This window comes from Triturus cristatus, chromosome 5_2 (assembly GCF_964204655.1).
Source record: "Triturus cristatus chromosome 5_2, aTriCri1.1, whole genome shotgun sequence".
Lineage (NCBI taxonomy): Eukaryota > Metazoa > Chordata > Amphibia > Caudata > Salamandridae > Triturus > Triturus cristatus.
The window spans coordinates 1048450242-1048476958 of record NC_140588.1 but is presented as its reverse complement, the minus strand read 5'-3'; positions in this window follow the sequence as shown (position 1 = coordinate 1048476958).

Here is a 26717-nt window from a genome sequence, read left to right as displayed (position 1 = left end):
GTATTGGACTTAAGCAGGGCATCCTGGAGAACAAAAAACTGTCCAGAATTTCTTTTGATGGGACAGCATGTCAAAGGTGCCATAAAATCTTTGCTCAAGCAGAAGACCTGTTTTTCAGTTGATTGGCCTTGACAGCTTGTCACCTGGTGTACCAATGCTCATCTGGATGCAGCGATTTGGGATGTTTTTATGGTGGGACTCTAAGTTGGGGTAGAGGGAATGCCGCTCTCTCATAGTGTTGCCTGTACCGAGCAGATGACCTGGAGGCTCTGCAATACATTTGTCTTATTGCAAATAGGAAGAAAAAAGGAGGTAACAAGTACATTTTCTGTCACCTGGAGCATCAACACTCATCTGGTAAGCAGCCTTTGTGTATATTTTCTCATTTACAGCCTAAGGAAGAGGGATCCTGGTTAGGAGCTGAGGGACGGCCCCTACCCCTAATGTGGACTATACCCTGAAGGTACACATCAGGCTCTGCAATAGCTTTTGTTTATTACAATTATTAAGAGAGGTACACAGTACCAGATTTTTACTTAGAGCACACACTCATCTTGATGCAGTGGTTCTGGACATTTTTAGTATGTACAGCCTCATGGAGGATACTCGGCTAGGGTAGTAGTGGAGGCTGCTCAGCAGGTTCTAGGGGTGGGGTACTGATAGGACCATGATTAGTTTTCATGTTGGTTTGCGGAAGTGCATTAGAATACATTAAGTACCTATCAAATACCTCTGCATGGCCTAATATAGTTTCTCCTCTAGCTACCCCTGACACTGCCTTTAATAGCCCTGGTCACAGGGCTTCTGAAACTCATTGAGAGAAACAGAAAGTGCTCTGGGTATTCTACAACTTCTAGTTCATACTCTTCCCCTGGCCCCTCAACAATGAATTCAATACCATTGAAGAGTTAAGAGTGGGATAAGGAGTCAATTACATTATGTCAGTGGGGGTTCAGTGGCATGTTACATTCACTATCATTGCCCTTTTAATGAACTGGTTGGTACCAATGATTCATGTTCCCTTAATCCTGGCTGGCTGTTCCACTCTTAACCTTTTATAACTTCCCTGTGTGTAAATGCCTCAGTGTGCAAAACCCTTAAATCCAACCTCATGCTCATGTCCAGTGGGAGTAGAGTGGGTGCTTCGAATCCTGGTTCAACTACTTCAACCAAATGGCTCCATGAATAAGATCATATAAGCTGCACAGCCCTTGATACCTGTCATACGAGATGATAGATATATTCAGAATCCAATTTGCGGTAAAACTGGTGTGCTGCCAGAACGCTGGTGGTGCTTTGGAGATGGCGCTATCGCTAGCGCGCAGAATGTATAGAAAGAAATCCCCAACTGTATCTGATTGAGGGGACAGCACTCGTCATCATGGGGGTTCTCTCGTTTATTGCACAGGTTACATCGGATCCATGGAAAAAAACAGGGACGCGTTTCGGCAGTTAAACTGCCTTTCTCAACCTGAAATGCGCCATATTGGTGCTGCTATTTAAACAAAACATTCACTAAAATTGAAGATGCACTTCATTTCGCCGTGATTGGATGAAAACAAACATGTGGGCTGTTAACCATTCATTTCTAACCCAGCATATTCACAGTCACTCAGGAAACTGCTACAGCGTAAGTCCTGCAGTCTAACTTGCTTTTAGGATTATTTACATTCTGTGTTGCTCCGTGTTTATGCCCTCCAGTTCATTTGGTTTAGAAAGACTCCCATCATGCCTAATTCAGTTTTCAATAAAACCTGGACTGGATTTATACATGTCCTTCAGCTGCGAGCAAAGGCATCTTTATAATGTAATTTAAAATCCAAAAAACGCATTATTTCAAGTTCATGTAGATTTACTTTAAGCACAGTTGCCCACCTTATTAATCCAAACCAAATGAACTGGAGGGCATAAAGACAGAGCGTAAATAATCCTAAAAGCAATTTAGACTGCAGGACTTACGCTGTTGCAGATTCCTGAGTGACTATGTATATGCTGGGTTAGAAATGAATGGTTAACAGCCCACATGTTTATTTTCACCCAATCAGGGCGAAATGAAGTACATCTTCAATTTTAGTGAATGTTTTGTTTAAATAGAAGCACCAATATAAATATATGTTACTTTCTTCCATCCTCCAAAGGATTTCTCCAAACACAGATATTTATATATCTCAACTTCTAATCTGGAATGCATTTTGGTAAAGGCTCTCCCCTCTTACATTTTTTTCTCCAGATACACTCTTCCGATGGACTACTGGTAGGTATATACCCAGGGGTTATACGGTAAATGCAATATGATATTTATCATAACTTCATGATGCAGCTGGACTGATTGGTGTGTGCACTTTCTTTTTAAAAAACACTTGTGTGGTATGATTTGTATATATCTCATTTTCCTGTTGTCTGTCCACTTCATTTTATTACAGGAATGGTACATAAATCTATGATCCTTGGTCCTTGTTCCTGATGGATTTGCCAGTAACTCGTTGTGTGGCAATGAAACATGGCGGCCATTCACACTAGAATGGTCTAAACACGTGACTTGTTTTTAATCATGAGTATGGACACTAGATGTTAAATATAACTAATATTTAATATATACATTTTTTTGTCATTCCTTCAACTATGAGGACCTAGGGAGGCTGATCTGTGTGTTTTGCTTGACAGAGGCACACACAAACAGCACTATTAGATTTAGTCCTGGTGTTTGTTGCCCCATCTTTTTTATAAGAAAGCTGCCAAGGATGAGAAAGCAAGCCAGTTGATGAGCAACAGCCAACAGGCTCTTGGTAGTTGCTTACATGAGGCACTTCCTATATATATTTCTAACACAATCTTTATGAATTGTATTGATGTGGAAGTCCTTTGTCACCGGGCCTGGCAAAAGTATCCCACACATGCATCGATGTGGTCTCTGAATGTATGTCCGAGCAGGACCCCCGCACGATATAAACTCAGATGCTAGGGGTGTCTTCTGAAAGATATATATATATATATATATATATATATATATATATATCACTGAAAAAACCATAGGTTAAAGGGGTGTTATATTTAGCTGGAAATTTCACTCGTACCAAACCATTGAATTTCCCACGTTATAGTTAGTTCAGCTAACTATAACTCGTGCGCCCGCAATGCACTGCTGATGACGTCACATATTACATCACTCATGACATGGTCAGTGACATCACTCATGACATCACTGATGACATCTCAAATGACATCACTCATGACATCACTGATGGCATCATCCTTGTGATAGAGTGGCAGACCGCCTCTCACACTAATATAACCTTTGATACACACACTCAAAAATAGAAACCAACATTTTCTAAACAATGGTCATACCAATACCAGTTACAACAATCTATTCAGTAATTCTAAGATCTACATACACATCCACTCATACACCAACAGTCCTATACAGTCACTCATACATGTACTCACTCATCATATGTATTCATACACCTATACATCCTGTTACACACCGCCACTTATCCATAGAGTTACTCACACACATAGTCACTCATGCTAATAAAGAATCAAACATCCATTTACTTGTATATACAGTTATACACAAACCAGCACACTTACTTCTACAGGAAGTTACACATACTTACTCTTTAAAACAATCACTTAAAGAAACACATACTTATTCATATAGGAACTCATCCAATCTCTCACTCTCACATATATTCACTTATATACAGCAATACTCACATATACTAGTATAAAACATATTTAGTTTCTTATAAAGACACTATTGAGACAGTCATTCACTCACTAACACACCCATACACACACTCATCCACCCATACAGTCCTGCACACATACTGTCTTCAACACATACAAACAGTGACGCACTCATTCATGCATCTATGCACCAAGTAATACCCTCCACTGAACCATACAGACACTCAGACACTCATACTGATACTCGAAAAACCAAGTAATAACCCATATAGACACTCATGTAGCTACTCACCAACCCATGCAGTCACTTATACACAAAGTGAGAGACTGATACAGATATTTACATATTTAAACATTACTCAGTAACCCATGTATTCACTAAGATACACTTAATCAGTCCGTTATACAATCAATTTTACAAAAAAAATGATCCATTTAGACACTTATATATCCATTTATTCTTCCATCAACCTTGAGATATACATATATAAAAAATATTTAATTTTCAGAAAGACACACATTCACTGGATGATGTCATCAGTGAAGACATCAGTGATGTAATTTGAGATCTCATCAGTGATGTCATGAGTGATGTCACCAACCATGTCATGGGTGATATAATATGTGACGTCATCAGCAGTGCATTGCGGGCGCGTGAGTTATAGTTAGATGAACAAACTATAACGTGGGAATTTCAATGGTTTTGTACGAGGGAAATGTCCAGCTAACTATAACACCTCTGAAACCTATGGTTTTGTCAGTGAATATCTAAGGTTTCTTAAATGCTAATTCCTAACTATAACATGTCTGAAACCTATGTTTTTTTCAGTGAATTTCAAAGGTTTTTTAAAAGCTAATTCCTAACTATAACATGTCTGACACCTATGGTTTTTTCAGTGAATTTCAAAGGTTTTGTAAATGACAATTTTTAAAAGTATTAATTGTTATATTTATTTTTTTGTTACTGATCTACTACATTTTTTTAAACTATTTATTTTTAGAAATTTTATTTTTTAAATTACATTATACATTACATTACAAAATATACTTTCTCAGAATGAATTACTTTAGTTTAAATACTTTGCAAATAGGCAATAGACTTTTAAGTACAGTAGTTACAGTTGTTGCAATGGGCAACATAATTTCAAACACAATGCAACATTGAGCTCAATGGGAATTTCTAGTTAAATGCAATTAGTTACTTTATGGATTACTTTTCTAACCACAGAACTGGATCCTAGATTCAGTCCTGGGACATTTCCTGTAAACAGTTGAGTAAAAGCGTTTTGGTTACAGTAGTGATTTTTAAGGAATATTATTGTATTTTAAAAGTTGACAGAAACTTTTTCACATAGAATCACCAATGTTATCCTACGGGAGGAAATTCACTTAGCAGGTAAGTAGTGTTATCGTTACTTTTTCTTACTCAGTGGTGGATCCTGGATCCAGCACTGGTGCATCTCCTGTAAACAGTTGAAAGAATGCGTTTTAGTCATACAGGTGATTTTTAAGGAATATTTGTAGTTTGTGAAAATCGACACTTAGAAACTTTTCTGGTGAAAACCAGACAATGGATTCCTATGGAAGGAAATACAAGTTACTGGTAAGTACGGTTAGAATTACTTTTCAGGGTCAGTGCTGGGCTAAAAGATGCAGCACTGGGTTCTCTCCTGATAACAGGTGAGTAAATCTGAATTTGTTGTTCGGGTGATTGTAGGCGAATATTTTAAAGTTCCAAAACTCCACACTTAGAAGAATTTCCAGGTGAAACTAGTCAATGTTAGCCTATGGAAGGAAATTCAAGTTACTGGTAAGTACGGTTAGAATTACTTTTCAGGATCAGTACTGGGCTCAAAGATGCAGCACGTAGGTCTCTCCTGATAACAGGTGAGTAAATCGGAATTCGTAGTTCGGCTGATTTTACTTTGGTCCACTATAGATAGAGCCACTTTCCTACACCATCCCCTCCCTTCACCACTGTGTAAACGCGCACTGTGTCTGTTTTAATTTGGGAGATTAAGTCTCCTTGAATCCTGAGTGTCCCTGGGGTCCAAGTAGCCCACTAGGTATCTCCAGTAAGCGCCACAGAGCTGCGTTGCAGAGAGGTGTCAAAAGGGGCACTGCCTGGGCCACCTCTCTGCAACGCAGCGCAGTGGCGCTTACTGGAAGCACCTGGTGGGCTAGTTAGCCCTCAGGGGCCCTCAGGATTGAAGGGGAATTATTTCCCCAACTTAAAATATGCCACAGGGCGTGTTTGCACATGTCACCTCAGGCCCCGTCCCCTACCTTCGCCCCTGTGTAAACGCGCCCTGTGCCCGTTTTAAGTTGGGAGATTAAGTCCCCTTGAATACTGAGGATCCCTAGGGTCCAACTAGCCCACTAGGTACCTCCAGTAATGCGCCACAGAGCAGCATTGCAGAGAGGTGTAAAAAGGGGCATGGCCTCTGAACACCTGTCTGCAACGCAGCTCCCTGGCGCATACTGGAGGTACCTGGTGGGCTAGCTGGCCCCCAGGGTCCCTCAAGATTGAAGAGGAATTAATTCCTCAACTTAAAACGCACCAAGCATGCTTTTAGCCGATTTAAAAAAAATAAAAAAAATTGGGGGGCCTTGGGGGTCCGTGTGGGACCCCCTGAGCAGGCCTAGGAGATCAGGGTGTTTCTACCATGCCCCCTTTTCGGGTTTTGCACGTTTTTTCATTAGGTTTCTTGTGCCTTGGTTCTTCCGAGGCACAAGATGGCTGGCAACACTTCCTGATTTGGAGTGTTGACAGCCAATTAGAATACAGCTCGTGCACGGCAGGGTGCGCTTAGGGTGCGCGGATCCAGCGCGGCCATAGATATATATGTGATTTTGATTTTCTCAGGAACTACTGAACGGATTTACACCATTTAAGCAAAAGGCACGACTCTGAACCAAGATCTACCTTTCTGCCATAATTGGTGTAATTCCGTTCAGCAGTTCGGGCTGTAGCTGCGACTAACGTTTTGGGACCCTACCTTTTTTCTCGGCCCCTGCTTTATGAATCACCCTGAGATTTTCAGCATCGGAGCGGACCGGAGCGGGCCACGAGTTTTGAAAAGTTCGCGAAGATTCGTCAACCGGCGCCAAAGTTATTCCAAATAGAATGTTGCGGATTTCCTATGGAAAATAGGTCCTAACTATAACTACCTACTGGCGACTGCCAGTGGGTAAGATATATATATATATATATATATATATATATATATATATATTCACTGAAAAAACCATAGGTTTCACACATGTTATAGTTAGCGGAAATTTTACTGATAAAAAACCAGTGAAATTGCCCCGTTATAGTTAGTGCTGGCAACTATAACTCACGCGACCGCAATCCTCTGCTGATGCTAATACTGTATTTAGACACTTATTTGCCCATGTCTTCTTCCATACATTTTTAGCTATACATATATTACAAATATTTTTTTTTCATAAAGACACATATGTCATCAGCAGAAGATTGCGGTCGCGTGAGTTATAGTTGCCAGCACTAACTATAACGGGGCAATTTCACTGGTTTTTTATCAGTAAAATTTCCGCTAACTATAAAATGTGTGAAACCTATGGTTTTTTCAGTGAATTTGCAAGGTTTTTTAAATGCTAATTCCTAACTATAACGTGTGTGAAACCTATGGTTTTTTCAGTGAATTTGTACGGTTTTTTAAATGCTAAGTTACTTTACGCCATTCGAGGCGTGCGCACCCACTTAACGCAGTTCGTTCCGTGCATGGTTTTTATCAACTTTAATAAGCCCTGTACATTTGGTGGCCTTCGGCCACCAAAAGCACAGGGGGTGGGGTCAATGTGGATAGTGTTTTTTTTATTTCGATTTTATAATTTCATGTTGCCAAAATTTTTTTTTTTTTACCTATTAATAAGCCCTGTACATTTGGTGGCCTCCGGCCACCAAAAGCACAGGGGGTGGGGTAAGTGTGGATAGTGTTTTTTTTATTTTTTATTTTTTTACCGTACGCTTACGGTAAGCGTACGGTAAGCGTACTCGGCGAAATTGCCGAAAAAAAAATAAAACCGTTTTTGCTCTTGGGGGATGTTTGGGGACTCCCTCAACATGACTGTGTGGGAGGGAGTTGTCAAAAATGCCCCGTAACATGTTTTTGGGCATCAAGTTTGAGAAATAACTCTCAATGCGAGAGACAAAATGGCGGACGCCGCTTCTTGGTTTCGGCCGATTCGAATGTTTACTAAGATCTAAGAGCCAATCAGAATCGCGCTCGCGCACGCCACCGTACGCTTACGGTAAGCGTACGGTAAGCGTACCGTAAGCGGGCTCAGATATATATATTGATTTAAAGGCTATTTTCTCAGAATCTACTGAACAGATTTACACCAAACCTACAAAAGGCACTTCCTTGACCTAGGGACTACCTCTCTGCCAAATTTCTAGTAATTCTGTTCAGCCGTTCGGGCTGTAGCTCGTTCTAAAGGTCCTATGGAAAAATGCATGGGAAAAACGCGTTTTGGGACCCCCCTTTTATCTCAGCCCCCGCTTGACGAATCCCCCCGAGACTTTCAGGGTAGGAGCGGAGCGTAGCGCCCCACCTATTTTGAGAAATTCGCGAGGATTCATCGACCGGCGCCAAAGGTATTCAAAATAGAATGTTGAGGTTTTCCTATGGAAAAGGGGTCCTAACTATAACTACCTACTGGCGACCGCCAGTAGGTAATATATATATATATATATATATATATATATATATATCAGCGCTACCAACTCAGTCCTTGTATTCAAACAAAGTTCAGCACTCGCGGGGAGATTCCGTATTTATCTTTAATCAGCAGATAAACAAACAGCAAGTGCTGAACTTTGTTTGAATACAAGGACTGAGTTGGTAGCGCTGATATCATAACGCGGGACACCGCCGCGTAACAGCACCCGCCTGCGAGTGCCTTGGCTTATCCGGTGTAACTTGACAGCGTAATTTATATCCAGGGCACCACTTGAGGACACTGCAGCTACATATCTGTATATGAGCGAGGACTGAGAACTTAGCACGGACCGCCCATCCCAGTGATCTCAGCGGGACCGGGTAAGACGTGCCTTTTACTCATTTCAATCCTCCTATTAACTGCATTACGAGTCCCGTGTAAGGCGTGTGGGACTACGTATTGGGGGAAGAGCGAGGCCCCCCCCCCTCTTCCTTCAGCAGATCACAAACAATGTTCGATGAAGCAGATCGCCGCGAGGCAGCGCTTGACATCTTTGAGAAAGCTGCAACAAAGTCAACGACGGGCTCTGAAGAGGTATCTAATGAGTCAAATACCCGCAAAACTCTACGCTCACTATTCACCAAACTTAAAAGGCTCTATGAAAGGGAGATGAGAAAGTGGTGGGAAGCCACCTCTCTCCAAAACTACATGGATGTCGATAGAGTGCCAAGGGGCATACGGATTTACACTGTGCCCGCCTACGAAAACCCGGATCCACATCTCTTGGAAGAATGGGCTGAATACACAGCAGCATCCTGCAAAGGTATGCTTGCCATCCTGGTCAAATTCGCATGGAGCGATAGGGAGAAGGCACTGGCGGAGATAGCAAATTTGGAAAAAGAAATAGCTAGTGATGCCGACAAATCAAAACAAGAAGAACTGAAAGAAGAAATGAGGAAACGGCTACATAAATATGAATTGAAAATCCGACAAAGAAAACAGGATAAATTTGAGCGCGATGAACGAGATTATGCCCAGGGAAGGATTCTGACCTTCGCTAAGAAATTCGATGAACCACGCAAAGAATTTTACAAAAGGAAACCTCCTGTACCCACGGAAAGGATAGAAACCTCCGAATCGGAAATAACAGAGAGTGAGTTATCGGGAGAAGATACGACTGCCCCACAGAGCGATAAAACGAAAACTCCTTTTCACTTGGAGTTCAATCTCATCCGTCAAACCAGGCTCAGAGGTGGGAAGAGCAAGCCACCCGAAAACGAAGACGGACAAGGAGAGGTGGCTGGTGGCGGACGAGGCAGAGGAAGAGGCAGTGCCGCATCTCGAGCGAAACGCAGCAACAGGGGGAAAAGATGGTAGAAGATACAAACGACCTTACCATCATTAATCTAACATCACGTGTGTTGACTGAAGCAGAAGAAGCTGCTTTGAAATTAGGACTATCATTTTGTCCCAGTGACCGCATGGAATACACACAGACACGGATTGATCTATTCAAATTTATCCGGAAAATCAAATTGCATAAATTCTTCAAATTGAAACCATCAATAACCGAAGCAAGGAGACTTAAGCAAAAATTTCATCAAAAGGTAACCGATGTCCTAACGGTCCAGGATTTAAACACAATTGAACTGCTTGAAGAATTACGAGCGGAAGAAGTAGAGTGAAGATCTAGTCGTAGCGTATTATAAACGCGGGACTGTATTAGCAAGGATTGATCACAAATAAATTTGATGCTCATTCCCTATATACGGAGTTGAGAAAACTATATCATACAGTGTGTCTATTTTTATGACAATGAAGAGTAATATGTCATTAATGTAACTACGCTGTCGGGACTTTGTCAAATGTAATACCATATGAAAACATAAAGAGTCTACATGTTGACGACACTGTTGTAAGATGGCCGCCGTTTAATAACATTACATTGTGTTAGATATGCTTGTCGTCTGTTTGGCACGGCGGAAGTGATGTCATGAAGTTTAAATTTAAAATGCCTTTGCGCGGTATCTGCAATGAGACACTGAAGAAGGACTTCCTGAAACGGGTCTGTCTTGCTGTTTGTTTATCTGCTGATTAAAGATAAATACGGAATCTCCCCGTGAGTGCTGAACTTTGTTTGAATACAAGGACTGAGTTGGTAGCGCTGATATCATAACGCGGGACACCGCCGCGTAACAGCACCCGCCTGCGAGTGCCTTGGCTTATCCGGAGTAACTTGGCAGCGTAATTTATATCCAGGGCACCACTTGAGGACACTGCAGCTACATATCTGTATATGAGCGAGGACTGAGAACTTAGCACGGACCGCCCCTCCCAGTGATCTCAGCGGGACCGGGTAAGACGTGCCTTTTACTCATTTCAATCCTCCTATTAACTGCATTACGAGTCCCGTGTAAGGCGTGTGGGAGTACGTATTGGGGGAAGAGCAAGGGCCCCCCCCCTTCCTTCAGCAGATCACAAACAATGTTCGTTGAAGCAGATCGCCGCGAGGCAGCGCTTGATATCTTTAAGAAAGCTGCAACAAAGTCAACGACGGGCTCTGAAGAGGTATCTAATGAGTCAAATACCCGCAAAACTCTACGCTCTTTATTCACCAAACTTGAAAGGCTCTATGAAAGGGAGATGAGAAAGTGGTGGGAAGCCACCTCTCTCCAAAACTACATGGATGTCGATAGAGTGCCAAGGGGCCTACGGATTTACACTGTGCCCGCCTACGAAAACCCGGATCCACATCTCTTGGAAGAATGGGCTGAATACACAGAAGCATCCTGCAAAGGTATGCTTGCCATCCTGGTCAAATTCGCATGGAACGATAGGGAGAAGGCACTGGCGGAGATAGCAAATTTGGAAAAAGAAATAGCTAGTGATGCCGACAAATCAAAACAAGAAGAACTGAAAGAAGAAATGAGGAAACGGCTACATAAATATGAATTGAAAATCCGACAAAGAAAACAGGATAAATTTGAGCGCGATGAACGAGATTATGCCCAGGGAAGGATTCTGACCTTCGCTAAGAAATTCGATGAACCACGCAAAGAATTTTACAAAAGGAAACCTCCTGTACCCACTGAAAGGATAGAAACCTCCGAATCGGAAATAACAGAGAGTGAGTTATCGGGAGAAGATACGACTGCCCCACAGAGCGATAAAACGAAAACTCCTTTTCACTTGGAGTTCAATCTCATCCGTCAAACCTGGCTCAGAGGTGGGAAGAGCAAGCCACCCGAAAACGAAGACGGACAAGGAGAGGTGGCTGGTGGCGGACGAGGCAGAGGAAGAGGCAGAGCCGCATCTCGAGCGAAACGCAGCAACAGGGGGAAAAGATGGTAGAAGATACAAACGACCTTACCATCATTAATCTCACATCACGTGTGTTGACTGAAGCAGAAGAAGCTGCTTTGAAATTAGGACTATCATTTTGTCCCAGTGACCGCATGGAATACACACAGACGCGGATTGATCTATTCAAATTTATCCGGAAAATCAAATTGCATAAATTCTTCAAATTGAAACCATCAATAACCGAAGCAAGGAGACTTAAGCAAAAATGTCATCAAAAGGTAACCGATGTCCTAACGGTCCAGGATTTAAACACAATTGAACTGCTTGAAGAATTACGAGCGGAAGAAGTAGACATGACCACACAGAGTGAAGATCTAGTCCTGAGAGTACGCCGGGTGGGCATCGAGCAAGAAACACCAATCACTACTTTCAAGCCCCCCTCAGTTTTCAATCCACAAATGCCATATGACGCCATCGCCTCCTTTTCTGATGCAGTACTACAGGACCTACTGAAATTTAGAACTAAGACTGCATCACATAAACCTAAACGAAAAAATTTACCGAACGAACAAGAAATTATCCTTAGAGATCTGGCAATGGATGACCAAATAATCTGTAAACCTTCGGATAAAGGAGGCAACGTAGTATTACTTACTAGAGAAGAATACTGTCGCGAAACCTATCGCCAGTTAAATGACATTAGGTATTATGAAAAAATGAATAAGGAGCAATATCAAGCAAGTATTACTCGGTATCAAAACCTTATTTCCAAATGGCGCGATCAAGGGATGCTTGACACAAATGAATTTCTCTTTTTACGGAATAGTGACCCAGTGACACCTACGTTCTACCAACTACCAAAAATCCATAAGGACAAAGTTGATCCACCGGGGAGACGGATAGTCTCCTCCAAGGGAAGCCTCACAGAAAATATGTTGATCTACATAGATGGTTTTCTCCAGCAACTCGTCATACAACTTAATTCCTATGTTAAAGACACTAAAGACTTTATCATCCAACTGACTGATATCCACTGGGAACCTACCTTTCTACTAATTGCCCTAGACATTACCAGTCTGTATACCTGTATTGATCACAGCCAGGGTATAGAGGCAATACGATACTTCTTGAACAAAAGATCCCTGAAATTTACGGAACAAAACACCATGTTGATTGAATTCATTCAATTTTGTCAGTATAATAACATCTTCTTATTCCAGGGTCAGCTTTACAGACAGATATCGGGAACGGCTATGGGCACCTGCTTTGCCCCAAGCTATGCGAACCTTTTCGTAGGCTGGTGGGAGGAGCAGGTGGCCCTTAGCAATGAAAGACAAAAATGGGCAGAATATATAGTCGTTTGGCATCGCTATATCGACGACCTTCTCCTAGTTTGGAGGGGATCGGTCAAGCAGGCTGAGGATTTCATCAGTGAACTTAACAGTAATAATTTCAATCTAAGGTTCACACATGAAATCAGCTCCACAGCAGTAAATTATCTAGACCTGAAGGTTCACGTCAAAGATGGAAATCTCGAGACCGAATTATATCGGAAACCAACTGCCGGCAATTCCATCTTGCATGCCGGCAGTAACCACCCTCCAAAGCTGATCAATAGTATACCTTATGGTGAGCTTCTCCGGGTGAAACTAAATTGCTCCAGAGAGGCCGATTTTGCTGCTACGAGCTGTATTGCAAGATTCCAAGCAAGAGGCTATATAGTCAGGAAGTACTGACATCTGCACTCCAGAAAGTTAAAAAAATCCAGAGTAAAGAACTTTTAACCAGTGTAGATACCCACACAGTTCAGAATAGGAAGAAGAAAAAGAACAATGAGGGTAGCAAGCTCCGGATGATTACAACCTTTTCAGATGATGCTAATGTCCTCAGGAAAATAATGCAAAGAAATTGGCATATTCTCCAGACTGACTCTGTAGTTGGCAAAGATCTTCCAGCGGTGCCACTGATAACTTTTCGCAAATCACGGTCTCTGAAAGATAAACTGGTTCAGAGCCACTTGTCCTCTGCCATACAAACTAAAGGTTTACTCAAAGACATGAAAGGCTTTTTCCCATGTGGTAAATGCAGGGCCTGTACCAACAGCAAAAAAACCCTGAGTTACACCATTGAAGGAATAACGAGACCCAAAAGGATAGATAAATGTATCACCTGTTCTACTACACATGTGGTCTATTGCCTTTTCTGCCCCTGTGGGCTGAGATATATTGGCAGCACTATTCATAATGTCAAAATGCGCATTCTGGAACATCAGCGCGCAATAATGAATAACGATGGCAACTATCCTGTAGCCAGACACTTTGCCCTCAAACATCATAGTAACAGGGAGCTGTTACAATACTTTGGGTTGGATCATGTACCGATTAACCCTAGAGGCGGGGACAGAGTACAAAGATTGCGGCGACTGGAATCCCGCTATATAATAGATCTACGCACCAAAGTACCTTTTGGTTTAAATAGCAGAGAGGAGTTCGCCGTGCATCTTGGCAAATAATCAGGATAACCTTGACCTATCCCCTTTTACTATATGTATTTCTAAATCATCTGGTAACACATCATAGTTTCTATTCTTTGCATCGTCACTACTTCTCTAGTCTTGCGGTATATTTGACCCTTTTGCCGACAGCATTCAGCTTTGTATCAGTTTAATCTAAATGAGTATCATGAATTTTATTTGTGACTCGAGAGGTTATTTGCCGATACACGGCGAAATATAACATTGCCCTTCTCATTCATAGCACCAGAGTAATCCATTTATGGAAACTATTAGAGTCAAAGTGATCCAACGAGCAGCTATTTGCTGTAGAGCGTTGCCGATTCACGGCTTAATCTAATTTAATCTAATGGGTTAGCGTATTATAAACGCGGGACTGTATTAGCAAGGATTTATCACAAATAAATTTGATGCTCATTCCCTATATACGGAGTTGAGAAAACTATATCATACAGTTTTTTATGACAATGAAGAGTAATATGTCATTAATGTAACTACGCTGTTGGGACTTTGTCAAATGTAATACCATATGAAAACAAGAGTCTACATGTTGACGACACCGTTGTAAGATGGCCGCCGTTTAATAACATTACAGTGTGTTAGATATGCTTGTCATCTGTTTGGCATGGCGGAAGTGATGTCATGAATTTTAAATTTAAAATGCCTTTGCGCGGTATCTGCAATGAGAAACTGAAGAAGGACTTCCTGAAACGCGTCTGTCTTGCTGTTTGTTTATCTGCTGATTAAAGATAAATACGGAATCTCCCCGCGAGTGCTGAACTTTGTTTGAATACAAGGACTGAGTTGGTAGCGCTGATATCATAACGCGGGACACCGCCGCGTAACAGCACGCGCCTGCGAGTGCCTTGGCTTATCCGGTGTAACTTGGCAGCGTAATATATATATATATATATATATATATATATATATATATATATATATATATATATATATATATATATATATATATATACACATCTTGCGTGACAGGTATCAAGGGCTATGCAATTTGTATCCTTTTTTTTGGAGTGGTGGGCGCCTTTGATACAGAATCTCTTTTAAGCTCCTATTGTATTGGATTCCATGAATAGTACCTCTGCTCATTTGGACTGGTTGAGGTGGAATATCTCACACGATGTACAATATCTGAATGAAGATTAAATTTAAGTTCTCTCATTTCTTTGCAGGATTTTTTGCATTTTTAAGTCTAGGAGCATTGGTCAGGGAGCAGGAGAATCCAACTTCTTTCGGAGTTATCTGTGTCCCTACTGTTCTCAACATTTTATCCCTATTGCTCGCCCTTTCTTCTTTCAGAGTCCAGCAAACAGTTCCTGCTCCAACAGCAGCCTCATCTGCTTCTGTTGTGAAATAGCCTGGTTTCCTTTCTGTGTGACACCAGCAGCCTTGGACTGTAAGCTGATAGTGGCTCTAACCTGCCAGTTGTGGGAATCAGCCGGCACTCTGGTCCCCGGTGCGGTGGCCAGGTGAGCTTGGCCCTTCCCCTCACCTAAACCTTTATTAAAAGTCCTGTGAATATGGCTTGATATGGAACTAAGGATGGACCCTCAGAATGAAGGGGTTGCTTTGGCCTACTCTGCAGCCTGAAAAAGATCTTGTGGACGTCAAGATCTTAACTTACTTCCACTTCATCTTCGTCCTAGCAAATATCTCTTTAGTAAAAATCTTGAACCTGCTTTTTTAGGACAGCCTCAATGTTGCTGCATCAGTGCTAGGAAGCCCTGTTTGGGTAGTGATGCGCCTTATAAAACATCAGCATGAAGCTGCACAGGAGGGGGATCAGATAGTGGTCTAGAGTGTTGAACAGCATGTATGTGCAAGAGTGTGCCGAAGGCATCAGCAGATATTATCGCCATCCTGTTAAGAGCAGGTATGTTCGCACAGACGAGGAAGTGTCATCGGTTACAGTAATCAGATGATGGTGAACAGTGTATTCCGGTACCTGCATTCGTTCACTTCACATCAACTTGAAAATGTGAAAATGATTTTGGTTCCTAGTGAGTCCCCAATCTAGTTGGGAAGTTGCAGTCTTTCAAACCACAAATTTTCATGTTTTCATCAATTTGAAATTACTACCACAAAGAAGTTGCACAGCTTTTAGCAATGCTCAGCCATTGTTCTGCTGTATTGAATTCGTCAACCAGCAACGCTGAAATACTCCCATTCATGCTCTTTTCTCTTCCATTATGTTGTCTTTTGGTCTCCATGTGCACTTCTACACAGATATTCAGGTTTATTTAACATTTCCTAATATACTGCTTTTTTGCATGCTAGCATTTCTGCCTGTTTGTCTACTACCACAAATGTTGGCTCACATTCTGCATCTAAACCCCCCCAAAAATGGAAATACCGTCAGTCACTGGCTGCAACAAACACATTCTGTCTCTGCTGCCTTCCTTCTACTGTTCATACTGAGAGTGCTCATAATCTCTGCACAATCGTTGACTTTGATTTTACTTTTCAGAAACACATTTCTTTAGTTGCTCATATTTTCAACTTCCATTTTCTGTAGTTAAAAATATTAAATATCTCATTTTGTCTTTTTTGGTTTACTGTTGTTCATTGTTTGTAGGCCTTATGCAGTGGGCTCTGCTTCCATTCCAATCCATTCCTAACTTCTCTGTCCAGACCCTATTTGGTTTTGCAAATTCTGATCATTGTACATGATTTCATTTGCTCTGGTTACATTTCCTTTTCGATTAAATTATTTGTGTAATGTCTTCAAATGTTTTAAGTGTCTTGTTCTTTCTTATATCTGTGAATTACTTCACCATCATCAACCACCCTGACATATGCGTTCGACTAATCAATGTATCTTGGGGTGTCCTTCGCCTCCTTGTGCTGCTTCTAACTTCAGGACCCTTGTTTCATTGGGGTCAAACCTTCAGTATGGCCTATGGGTTTTAGTCAGATTACATTTGTAGTGTCAGATGTTGGGCTTGGCTGTTTCTGATGTGTAACACTTCCATATATTAGGCTTGGCTTGCTTATGTTAAACATTATTTTTCTACTGTTTTCTACAGTTTCTCATTTAGACTTTCACTGCATATGTTTTCTAGCAATGCTTTGAATGAACGTGGTATGTAATTTCACATAGGCGATCAAATACATAAGTAAATTCAAGAGGAAGGGTTCTTTGACTCTGACAATAAACTTAACACACTAGACATCCATAGAAAACGTTTGAAGAGAAGGTGTGCTTGGTCTCTGACCAGGTTGCTGTAACATTTATAGTAACTATGTGGTGTTCCCCAGTGAAACCCAAGTGTATTCTGGTACTTGCCATCTTTTTCTCGTTCTTTTTAATAATAATGTGTGAGTTATCATTGACACCTCAGTGTATTCACTATTTTATTGGCCTTCAGAGAAGTTTTAATTTCCATCAGTTGCTCTATCTTGAAGGCTTCCAACAATATTGGCAAAGACTTTCATGCAAGAGCATGGGTTCATCTACCGGCAGCAAACACCAGGCCCTGAGTGTCAAAGTCCCATTACAAACTAACGGGAGTCTTTCAGAAGATGCCCTCATATTACATCCCCAGACACTCTCCTTCAGCATCCTCCCCATGCATGAACTTCCAAGCCCTGTCACTGCTGGTCCAAGAGTTCCGGATGACCTCCCTTTCCTTCCTGCCACACAGTGCTGCAAGGACACTTATTCCTTTGAGTTCACTAAGAGTGGCTGCCCTGAGGGATGCAGAAACGTGCCACCTCCTACAAATCTCTTCATACTAAACATAAAAAATTCCCAACATGCAGCCAAACCCTGGCTCAAAGCCCAAAAGATCAGCAATGCTGGTGCAGGTAAGCGCAGTGGGGAAGGGCACTGCAGGGGGGATGTCGATAGACGATGGAATAGAAGTTATTTATTTAATTTGCCCTATTCTGTTGTCTCTCGACTTCCCCCTCGCCCCGCCACACCATGCTTACTTGCACCGGCCGCTGCTGCAAAAGATCATCAATCGCTACACCCACGGATATCTCCAAAAACCGGATGGTGCCAGCTCCCTGACGGCTGTCTAGTAACTCAAATCTATAAACCTTCTCACACACATCTGGCCAGGATAATGCTGATGTCCCAAACCCATCATGAGAACCTTTTTTTTTTTAGTTTTGAAAAGAGTAAAGTTTATTGAAGTAAACGGGAAAGGGTAAAAGAGGGGGGTTTACAATAAAGATACATATATCTTTTTTCTGAAAAAAACAAAAAGAGAAATAAATATACATAGATGAGTGGTTATCTGAACGATAAAGAGAAAATATGTGAGAATATAATACAAATCTGGTCAATTACCTAAAACGTAACAGCATAACTCATATAAAACCTTTACAAACACTGTTAAAAATAAAGAAAGATCAGAATGTCAAGGAGGTTTAGACACTTCTTGTTCTGAACTTTTGCTTATAAATTACATTTTAGCATGGCAATCAAAAAAACTGGAGACCATATATTCAAACGTTTTACAGCCAAAGATATTGGTTATACATAAACAGTATCCAATCTGTGATTATAGCATACAGCGTACCACCAAGCCTGGAAAGAGAGGTCAGACACATTTTTCCAATGTTTGGTAATATCTCCTGAAACGCTACTCCCAAAAGTAAATCTAAAACGTGTAATTGTAAGGGACATTGCAACCAGTCATCAGAAAGAGAACCCAAAAAAATATCAACAAAAGAGAAAGGCACCGCAAGCTGAAAAATCTGGGTGATTTGTTTCCAGAAGCTCTTGCAAAAGTCTTGAACAAATAAATAGGAAAAGATTAAGTGCTTTAAATCAGCGTTCATGGATGAACATGACCAGTAAGTGTCGGGCAGTTCAGTGTTAATCTTATGGAGAAATGAGGAGGAAAGGAGTAGCCTATTATAAATGAAGAAAAGCGTCTGCTTGGTGTTAGCTGCTCTAGATGTTTTCCTAATTTTAAGCCAGATTTTATTCCATATTGAACGGACCAGTTGACATCAAGGTCACATTCCCAATCTAATTCCACTTCAGTTTTGTTTCTAACGGGAGTCAGGTTACGTAAGTATGTATAAATGTTGATGCTTTGGGCCCAGAACTCAAAAATGTATGAGAAGTGTTAGAAGTAGTGTTCGATTGGTCTAAAATTGGAACAGATTGAGCAACTGCTGAATTCAAGGTCTGTTGTAGCAAATGAAACTTTTGAAATATGGTAACTGGAATGTTAGACACAGTAAATAAGACAATCGGGGATAACATCATCTTTATTGTATCCAACCTTCCCCACCAGGATAGGTACAAGGGATGCCATTTGTCAATGAGGGAAGAAATCGTTGAGCAACACTTGTCCAAATTTATGGAAATTGATGAATTGATTGAAGAAGAGAAATATATGCCTAAGTACTTTATGTGTTTAGTATTTCAATTGAACTTTGTTATTTTAAAATCATCCTTAAAAGTAAATTTAGTTAAAGGCAAGATTTCGTTCTTGTCATTATTGAGTTTATAACCAGATACAGAAGAATAGGACTCTGTCTCAGAGAGAAAAGCTAGTAGAGAAGAGAGAGGATTAGAGAGGAATAACTGAATGTTGTCCGCATAAACTGCCAACTTAATATGTGTGTTACCATAATTGAAACCTTGAAAATCTGAATTTTGACGAAGTCTAGATAGAAAGGGTTCTAAAGCTAGATTAAACAAAAAGGGGGACAGAGGACAACCTTGCCAAACACCTCTATTCAAATTAAAATACGAAGAAGTAAGGCCATTAACAAATATAGCCACTCTAGGATTTTAATATAAAAGAGAAATTAAAGTATTTATTTTAGGACCAAAGCCAAACCACTTAAGCGTTGAAAAAATAAAAGGCCAATAGTCTCTGTCAAAAGCTTTTTCCGCATCTAAAGCTATGACTGCCAGAGATTCGGAAGAATGAGAAGACTTGGAAAGTATATAAAAAAACAGGCGTGTATTGTCAGTAAAAAAACGACCCTTTGCGAAGCCTGATTGTTCTTTACCTAGGAGATCTGGAAGAAAAGATTCTAGACGTAAGGCCAAGGATTTTGAGAAAATCTTAGAATTGATATTCACTAATGAAATCGGTCTGTAATTTTTACAAAAGCGTGGGTCTTTATTTTCCTTGGGGATGAGGCAAATTAGGGCTTCTAAAAAGGAACCTGAAGAAGTTCCTGTTTGTAAAAAGGAAATCAAGAGTTTATGTAACTTGGGAAGAAGAAGTTGGGAAAAGTGTGAAAAGAATTCAACAGTGAGACCATCTGGACCTCAGGCTTTATTCTTCTTAGGAACACGCAAAGCAGTATGTAGTTCTTTCACTGAAACATCTAGCTCTAATGAGTCAACATCTAAATGAATATTAGAAGGTTTAGTAATAGAGGAGAGATAATTCATAATGGACACGTCCGTAGGAGTAGTTCCGGGTGTATACAGAGAGTTATGGAATGTGTGGAATTCTTGCAAAATTTCTGAGTTTTTAAATTTGGGCAACTGTTGATCATCAAGGATTGAATCAATAGTAAATTATTTTTTTTTATCTTTGAGATAGTTGGCCGGTAATTTGCCTGACTTGTTTTGGCCGCCATAAAACTTTGCACTGGACTTAAGTAAATATAAAGAAGCATTTTCAATGGACTCCTTATTAAATTGAAGTTTGGCAGCTATTAGATCTATTAAACAATCCTTTGATTTAGAAGTGTAATAGGTATGTTACAAATTTTTTATCTTAACAAAAATATCCGTGGCGGAATTTTGGTCAGTATGACGTTTCTTAGAAACTTAATTAATGATAAAGTTCGGTGCAGCAGCTTTAAACGCGTCCCATATGACATGAAAAGGAAAGGTGTCTGATTCATTAAAAGAGAAATATTCATAATAAAAGAGGTGAATGAGGATGTTAAAATAGGATCGAGCAGTAATGAATTATTAAAACACCAGCGTCTAGGGGCAGAAGGTTTGTGAAGTATATCTAGAGAAACAGAGACTGCGGCATGATCAGAAATCAAGATAGAGCCAATGTCTGCAGATCTTATGGATTGAGAGAGGTCGTGTGAGATAAAACTATAATCAATACGTGACTGTATGTGATGGACTGGAGAAAAAAAAGTATATTCTCTCAAGGTGGGATTGCACAGTTTCCATGTTATGTTATGTTATGTTATGTTATGTTATGTTAGAAGAACTTCTATAGCACACAACTCACCCGGGGGCATCTCGGCGCTTGCTAAAGTTATCCCAAAAGACTGGAAGGGAACAGGTGATGTTTGTTTAAAAAAGGAAGGCTTTCAGTTGTTTCCTAAAGGTGGTATACACTGTAATTCTACGAAGAAAGTCTGGAAGCTCATGCCAGTATCTGGGCGCCAAGTATGAAAAGGACTTTCCTCCAGAGCGGCATAACCTGATACGTGGCACTTGTAGAAGAGCCCGCACACCAGACCGCAGATTTCTAATAGGAGCATGCTTAACAAGTCTCTTTTGAAGATATCTAGGGCCTCTACCACTGAGTGACGAATACGTAAGGCAGCAGATCTTAAAAAATGATCTTTTCCTCACTGATAGCCAGTGGAGTTCTCAAAGCAAAGGGACCGATGCGGAACCTGCTGAGCAGTTCATAACCATCCTAGCAGCCGCATTTTGAACGACCTGGAGTTTACTCAACAAGGTCTCTCCTGCCCCGGCCAGTAGGGCATTGCCATAGTCCAGGCGACTGATGACCATTGCCTGGACCAAGGTTTTACGATGGATAGTGGGCAGAAAAGGAAGAATTTTACACAACAAACGCAGGCTATAATAGCAAGAGCTCGTGATTGCAGCTATGTGGTCCCGCATGGATAGAGCCTGATCTAATTTTAGACCCAGATTTTTTACACATATAGTCGGAGTAGGGACAACTCCCAATTCGGCCGGCCACCAGTCATCTGACCAGCTGACAGTTGCTTTACCTATCAGCATTAGCTCGGTCTTGCCAGGGTTCAGCTGGAGACAGTTCCGAGACATCCAATTTGAAATTTCGAGCATTCCTCTGGCAAATCGAGCTTTCTCTGCAACTAAGTCCAAGCCAACCGGGAAAATGAACTGAGTATCATCAGCATAAGAGATGATTTCAAAGCCCAATTTTTCCACTATCCCGGCTAACAGAGACATATAGATATTAAATAGGGTCAGACTTAGGCACGATCCCTGGGGTACGCCTTTATCTAAAGAGATTGAATCTGACAAGTGTGGCCCGAGCATGATTGTCTGAGAGATACCGGTCATAAAGTTACATAGCCAGTTTAAGGCTCTACCCTGAATACCACAGGATTCCAATCTCTCTGCTAACACTTCGTGGGAGATGGTATCGAAGGCTGCGGAGAGATCCAGCAGAATCAGTATTGCCGAGCCCCCTACATCCATTTGTAGCCTAAGCGAATCCGTAACTGCCACAATTGCAGTCTCGGTGCTGTAGCCCGGTCGAAAGCCCGATTGTGAAGGGTCCAATATTTCATTTGATTCTAGATATTGGCTTAGTTGTTTGTTTACCATGCCTTCCAGTGCTTTCCCCAATAAAGGTAAAAGAGAGATCGGGCGGTAATTGCCAAGTTCCTGCGGGTCAGCCGTGGGTTTCTTCAAGATGGGACGCACAAAAGCCTCCTTCCATATTTTTGGAATATTCCCCGATTGAATAGATAGGTTGTATAGTTGGAGAATAACAGGCGCACAACTGGCTGCTAACAGCCATCGTTTTGGGAGGGCAGAGATCAGTTGATGAGCCAGATTTGGCTTAAGCGAGTGCATTGGAGACTTCCTCAAGAGTAATTGGGGCAAAACACTCCAAAGTGCAGCCTGTCCTTCTTTCCAGCTCCCTACAACCAAAAGCACCATGGGGTGGCGCATTTTGAGATGGAAAGTTCGCATAGATTCTGGCAATCTTGTCTTGAAAGTAACTAGCTAACTGGTTACAGAAGTCCTGTGTTTCCACAGGGGATTGACTGCTGGCTCAAGGAGATACAAATTCTTTAACTATACCTAAGAGCGCCTTTGGGGTATTTGCCGCTCCTTCGATTTGATTGAGAATAAATTGGCGTCTTGCCCGTTTTAAGTTAAGATGATAGGAAGTCAAAGAAAGTTTATATAGCCTTCTATCTTGGAATTCTTTGCTGACACACCAGACTCTTTCTAATCTTTTAAATTTAGACTTTTCGGACCTAAGCTCAGTGGTGTACCAGGGGGCTGACGGGCGGTTTGACCACAAAGTCATGTTCTTTTTAGGAATGACTGTATCCAAGGCAGTAGAGAACGCCCTATCGAAGTCCTCTAACGTTAACACATTTCCCATCTCCATTTTTCCTTTCTCTAGGTGAAAGACCTCCTCAAAGCCTTCAACTGTGAGATTACGCCAAGATCTGAGCTTTAACTGTTTCTTTGCCAGACTAGGGGCGGTAGACTTAGGGCAGCCCCACTCGACCGCAAAATTAACCATCGCATGGTCTGACCATATAAGCGGCTCTGGAGGGCTACTAACTAAGTTGTTTATGTTGGCAAAAATGAGATCTAGCGTGTGTCCAGCGTTATGAGTCGGCCCAATCATTCTTTGGGTCAGGCCAAGCAACTCAAGGGCAGACATGAGGTGGTTCACCTCTGGACTCGTAATGTCTTCCCCATAGAAGTTAAAATCTCCCAATAGGAGGAACTTATTTGCAGCGAGCACATGCATAGCAATTAATTCGATCAGTTTGTCTGTAAACCCAGACTTCGAGCCGGTGGACGATATAGTAGGGCTCCATTCCAACTATCAGTGAGGGAGGTAACAATTTTAAAAATACATATTTCCATGTTGTCATTTCTAAATGTAAATATCGAATTTATTTTGAGGTGCTTTTTATGAGCTATAGCAATCCCCCCACCCATCTTACCCTCTCTGTCCGGATGCAACAGAGAATACTTCTCTGGAATGGCCATTACTATCAGTGGATAATTACTGGGGTTTAGCCATGTTTCCATGAGAAAACATATATCTGGGGAGTGCGATGCAATCATATCCCATATTTCGAAGAGGTGCTTCGCGAGAGGTCTCACGTTGCATAGTATACACTTTAGCCCACTAGTTTTTTGCTCCATAAAGTTGTTTCTAATCCCAGGGTCCCTTATTGACTGGGGTCCTTGAAATTGGCAGTACCTACAGGCCACAGGGCCTTCTAAACAGCCCAGGAATTCCTGTTGGCAACAGAGATGGTTCTGGTAATTGGCTAACTTCCATCCCCTGAGTTTCCGTAGGTCACCACCCGAATAGGAGATACGGGATAGAAGGGGACTACCTGACGTGCTCATTTATACCGGAGTATTCCCCTCAACTAGACCGCCACCCTTCTTTTTCCAGCAAGATGGCCGCTCCTTCCCCCTGCTGCCTCCGATGTGAAACTGGCAGCTTCACCACCCGACGCCTGGCTTGGCTGGATACGGTGCATCAGGTGAGATAAGTAAACAGCCTATCTAATATGGGACGCTAGCTAAAACCAAGTAAATAAGTTAAAACCACGCTAGTTAAAAACCACGTAAGTTCCAAAAGGAAGTGTAGAATGCGCAAGAGAACAATAGTGCAACACATTAAGAAACACTTCTCCCGGCTTCCGCCTCAGGAGAAACTAAGCTGACGCGTGCACCCTGACCACGCCCCTTTATACCGGAGTATTCCACTCAACTAGCCCGCCACCCTTCTTTTTCCAGCAAGATGGCCGCCCCTTCCCCCTGCTGCCTCCGATGGGAAACCGGCACCTTCACCGCCCCACACCTGGCTTGGCTGGATACGGTGTGTCAGGTGAGATAAGTAAACAGCCTATCTAATATGGAACGCTAGCTAAAACCAAGTAAATAAATTAAAACCACGCTAGTTAAAAAACACGTAAGTTCCAAAAGGAAGTGTAGAATGTACAAGAGAACAATAGCGCAACACATTAAGAAACACTTCTCCCGGCTTCCACCTCAGGATAAACTAAGCTGTGCCCATTAAATGTCTCTGTTGAAAGGAGTGTAAGAATGATTTATGAGCTTTGGAAGGTATAAAGGGAAATGAGGAATTGCAATCGATGAAGGGATCAATAATTTGATTACAGTCTCCAGCTAAAATCAGATTATCTTGAGGGAATTGCATCAATTTTTCTGAAAGGTGGGACCAAAAAACGCAATCACCAGTAGTCGCTGCATACATGTTGAATAAAGTGAGTGGAGTCTTCCCAATCAATAGGTCTGTAACTAACCAATGACGTACGTCATCTTTTTCTTGAGAAATAATCTTAACATGGAGAAATCTATGACATAATGTGATAACACCATTGCACTTACCATCACCTGGAGAAAAGAAAACATCCCCAACCCAGTCTCTCTTCAACTTTAAGGATTCGGATTCTGTAATGTGTGATTCTTGAATCATAGCTATATCAGCCTTCACTTAGGACAGATGTGATAATATGCATTACCTTTTAATCGGTGAGTGCAAACCTCGAACATTCCAAGTAACAATATTTAATGACATCTAATAACCATTAAGTGAACAAGTTAAATTGGACCCAATATGACAGTAAACTTGATACAAAATAAACCACAAGAGCATATAGATGAAGAAAAATATAGTAACACATGAAGGAAGAATCGTGAAATAAACAAGGAACTAACTATAGAGAGAGCAATTTGACTTAAACCAGACCCAGTAAAAGCTCGATAAATGAGCAGAAACATCAGAAATGAAGAGTGAGAGAAAGAATAGGAAGAAAAGTAAGAAGATGGGAAAGAGTGAAAGGAAGAGGATGAAGAAAAAAGGGAAGAGGATACAAGTAAGTCTAAGTTAACAAAAATTGAGAGAAATAAGGGGACAGAGAGGGAGAGACAAGTCTCTTTAGTCTGGAGAGTAACAGAGAAAAAAGGAAAAGAGAATGATACCAAAGAAGGAAGCTTCAGATAACAGATAGAGGAGTGAGAAAACAGATAGAGAAGTGAGAAACCAAATAAGTAAAGAATGGCTACAGAGTGAGAGGAGAAATAGCATGAGAAAAAAAGAGTAGAAAAACAAAAAGGGAAAGACACATACCTACAAATCTCCAAAAATGATAGGGGGGAGGGTGAAACCAACCAGAACTCACAAAAGGAGGCACAGGTATGACTGGATATTACATGGTGCGAGACAACAGGATGAACACACAACGGGGACACCTAAAGGAGAAAAATTGACAGCAAAAGGTACATAATATACTCAGAACAACAAGAATAAAAAAAAGCTGGAATAAAGTAGAGAAATGAAGGAACATGTTATTCAACAATGTGAAAGATAGAGAGAACAACAGCAATAAACAACTTATTATAATCAGCCAAAATGAGAGGTGGAAGCATTAGACATATCCATAGTATCAGCATTACAGAAATTGAGAAAACTTTTCAATTTGACAGGCTCCTCGTAGGTAGTTGTTTTGCTCTTGAATGTGACCTTGAAAAGGCAGGGATGAAAAAGGCCATATCTAGCGCCAAGATCACGAAGATCCGGTCTCATCTTTAGAA